Source organism: Spinacia oleracea, chromosome 3, assembly GCF_020520425.1.
Source record: "Spinacia oleracea cultivar Varoflay chromosome 3, BTI_SOV_V1, whole genome shotgun sequence".
Classification (NCBI taxonomy): Eukaryota; Viridiplantae; Streptophyta; class Magnoliopsida; order Caryophyllales; family Amaranthaceae; genus Spinacia; species Spinacia oleracea.
In genome coordinates, this window is record NC_079489.1 from 45,142,915 (window position 1) to 45,147,125 (window position 4,211).

Sequence of the window (4,211 nt, forward strand, 5' to 3'; positions counted from 1 at the left end):
AACTTTCGGCCTTTTGGGCCGCAGCACTATCAAATCGTGCTTCCTTTCGAACCCATGCCAAAGAGTTGATATTCTGATCACCTCCACCTGCAAAACAATTCGAAACACGTGCTTTTTCCGAAGGATTGTTAGAGTTAGTATGAGTCAATTCAGTATTAAAATAATCATTAGAAACATTGACTCTAAAACATGACTCCTCTACCATAGGGCTCTTAGCAACATGGGTTAAATTGAAAGTAACCTTGTCATCCCCCACATTTAAAGTCAGCTTGCCATTCTTGACATCTATGATTGCCCCCGCAGTGTGTAAGAAAGGTCGACCTAAAATAATAGGAATTTGCCTGTCCTCTTCCATGTCTAACACAACAAAATCAACAGGAATAAAAAATTTACCTACTCTAACAGGCACATCTTCTAGGACACCTAGGGGGTACTTTACAGATCTATCAGGCATTTGCAGAGTTATGTTGGTAACCTTTAAATCACCCATGTTCAATTTTGTGCAGACAGACAGGGGCATGACACTAACACTGGCACCTAAATCACATAATGCTTTGTCAATACAAAGATTGCCAATGTTACACGGGATAGAGAAACTCCCGGGGTCCTTCAACTTGGGTGGAGACTTATTTTGTAGTAAGGCACTGCACTCTTCAATAAATGCAACAGTCTCCACCTCACTAAATGCTCTCTTCCTAGTCAAGATTTCTTTCATATATTTAGCATATGCAGGTACTTGAGTAATTAATTCAGTGAAAGGGACCGTTACCTGCAGATTCTTTACCACTTCTAAGAACTTACCAAACTGCTTGTCTAGCTTGTTCTTTAGCTGACGGTGAGGGAAAGGAAGTTTGATAGGCGGAACGTGTATTTCAACTTTCTTCTCAATCCTTGTGCTAGCTTCCTTCTCCTTGAGCACTTTCCCACTGTCTTCTGTCACACCATCACCGATAGGTACTTCAACCTCTCCTTCAATAGTCATAGGCGGCCCATCATACTCATATCCACTCCGCAAGGTGACAGCATTTACAGACTCTCTGTGCACGGGCTGTGAAGGGAGTTGACCTTGGGGTCTCTCAGCAAGAGTAGTAGCCATTTGTGCCAGTTGTTTATCCATGATCTTGTTATGAGCAGTGAGGGCATCGATTTTGGCATCCTTTTCGCTCAGAGACCTCTGCAATTCCAACATTATATTCCTCATCTCTACAAGCATGGGATCAGGCTGTGTGGGTTGAAGTTGTGGAGGAAACCCAGGTGGTCCACTAGGCTGCGGGTTGTAGTTACTCCGCGGTTGGTATGACTGTTGTGGTGGTGGTTGGTAATGTTGTTGTGGTGGTGGAGGGTGTTGAATCTGATGGAGGTTCTGAACATTAGTACTCCTATATGATAGCAGGGGGTTGTTTTTATACCCCTCATTGTAAGAGTTGGAGTACGGATTGTTCTGCTTGTAGGATTGGAATGCATTGCATTGTTCGATAGAGCTCTTGCATTCCTGTGCATAATGGCCTAGCATCCCACAACTATTACAGACATTGGCAGATTGGGCACTCATTGCAGCAACACTAGCATGTTGGGTGGATTAGGAAGATGCGATCTGTATATTATCTAGCTTGTGATGTAGGGAAGTTAGCTGAGCAGTAAGCTGTTCAATAGAATTCATCTCATGCTTAACACCCCGGTCGGCAAAACCTCTAGGATTCCCATATTGGGCACTATGGATGGCCATCTCCTCAATCACCTCCAAAGCTCTAGGCACCTCCAGTTGCATAAATCTCCCACTGGCAGCTGAATCCAAAAGACACCTAGACTCATTACCCAGACCATTATAGAACTGCTGAACCAGGAACCAGTCATCCAGACCATGGCGCGGGCACTCTCTTTGCAAGTCCTTGAATCTCTCCCAAACTTCGAACAAACTCTCATCTGCTTGTTGAGAGATTCCTAGTATCTGACCCCTCAGACGAGCTTTCTTTTCAGGTGGGAAATATTTAACATAGAACACAAGGGCAAAGGAATTCCAATCGGTGATTTTCATAGCTGCGCGGTTGAGACTGTTAATCCATAGCTTTGCCTTCCCACTCAATGAAAATGGAAAGAGTATCTCCATAGTCTGCTCCGGTGTTAAATTCTTCTGCTTAATGGTGGCACAATACTGAATGAAAGACTGAATATGGAGATTAGGATCTTCACCCTTTTCCCCACCGAATTGGTGTCTCTCGATCATGTTTATCAGCTGGGGTTTGATCTTGAAATTCTCGACCGCAATGGAAGACATGTTTGCCTTGGGAAGCATAGACAAACTTGGTTTAGAATAGTCTGTAAGCCTTGGCACAAGTGGGGGTGGCGGTGGTGGTGCTTGGTCACCCATCTCTGAATCTGTATGAAATAGATTGCTAATCATATAGTCGGATTCAGAGTCAGAATAGTCTCTCAACTGTTCAACGAATCTACGCCGTCTACGAAAGGTCCGTTCAGGTTCAGGATCGAACGAAGTCAGATCGCTGGTATGGACAGTCCTGGGCATAAACAAGAAAAAACTAGAAAACAGTCGTGAGATCCGATCTCAAGGAACGGGAGTCCCTTGAGAAGTAACAAACAATAATCTAGAAAAACAATTAATAACAGAAAATAAAACCGTTTCCCCGGCAACGGCGCCAAAATTTGACAGGCTAGAGTCGTATTACCTAATAAAAAAATAACCTAAGTCCACTAGCTAGGTAGCAAGGGAAGTCAGGATCGAATCCACAGGGAAACATGCGTTCTTTCTACTATCAATTAATTAATCTAGACTATTGGGAACAGGAATTGTTTGGTGGTTTGTATGCTAAAGCTACGAACATTAATTAAACGAATAAGAATCAATAAATTAAGGAATCTAGGGCATAGGTTCACCAACAAATAACAATCCAGGACAATGAACAATCACGATAATCAACAAAGTAATTAATTAGACTAGCATGCTCTCTCGAATCGATACTATTCATAGACTTAGAATTAACGGGCTCTCGCTACATATTAACTCTAATTCCACCAATTGACACCAGCCTAAACATCAAATTGCATCTCTCGAATCTTAATTTGATATTGCATAATTACCACAATTAAACCTGCGCAAATCTAATTGTATAGTGAAATAAACCAATCAATAGGAATTAATTACAATGCCAACAATCACAATTATTCAATATCCCTTCATATTATTCATGGATCCCCAAACCCTAGAAATTAGACTACTCAAGCATATTAACAATAAAAAAAGCAATTAACATAATTGGAAACATGATTATAGCAAAACAAAGGATTGAAATAAAGAACAATACCAAATTGAAGAGCAATGACAATAGAAAGCTTGAATTTTTATTGAATTTAAAACTAAGTGTTTTTAACTAATTTAGAGAGAAAACAAAGCTAAGAGAAAATAAACTAAGGGGCTAATACTAGAAAATAAGATGTCCACTAAAAATAATGAAGCCTAGTATTTATAGTTTGCCCATAAAAATAAAGAAAAACCAGAAGAAAACCGCGGAAAAAGGGCCCTGGGTTGTCGTCGCCCGGTCGGGTAGCCTTCCGCCAGTCGGGCGACCAGCTCGTAACCCGCCCGTCGGGCGCAGGTCTGCCCGCCGGGCGGAGGGAGACATTCTGGAAATCATCGGCACGCGCCAAGTCGGGCAGCTCCCGCCCGTTGGGCAGACGTTCGCCCGTCGGGCAACCATTCGCCCGCCGGGCGCGCGTACAAACTGCACGATCCTCTATCTTTAAAACGCCATATCTCCTTCGTTATTCGTCCGAATTAGGCGAGTGACCACTCGTTGGAAAGCTATTGAATTCTAGAATCTAACCCAATTAGAATCACTTAATTTAGAGTTGTAGAACGTAAGTTATGATCAAAAGAGTAGACGAGTGTCGGTTTTCTAGTTCTTTCACTATCGGCTTTGCTCGAAAACTCTTCCAACTCAATGTGTGTGCTCTCGAAAGTACATAATCTCTTGTATTGATTCAAATGAGTAGGAAATGCAAAAAACATGCTGATTCCTACAATGATGAACCTGAAACTACAAACACACTACAAGGAGCACATTAGTACTAAAAATCGCTCCGAAGAGCTCATTTGAGATCAAAAAGTACTAAGGGACGGGGGTAAAAACACTATAAAATATGAACATATCAAGGCACAAAGATGATTTCCTGGTCTATGGTGGAGATGATTAATT

At 42.0% G+C, this 4,211-nt stretch overlaps 1 non-coding gene across 1 annotated transcript; it reads left to right on the forward strand.

Moving 5' to 3' along the window:
• The first annotated feature begins 1,856 nt into the window (after positions 1 to 1,856).
• Positions 1,857 to 1,963, forward strand: LOC130471082 (small nucleolar RNA R71). Its single transcript, XR_008931764.1, has one exon. It is a non-coding gene; the product is annotated as a small nucleolar RNA R71 (small nucleolar RNA).
• Positions 1,964 to 4,211: the final 2,248 nt, after the last annotated feature.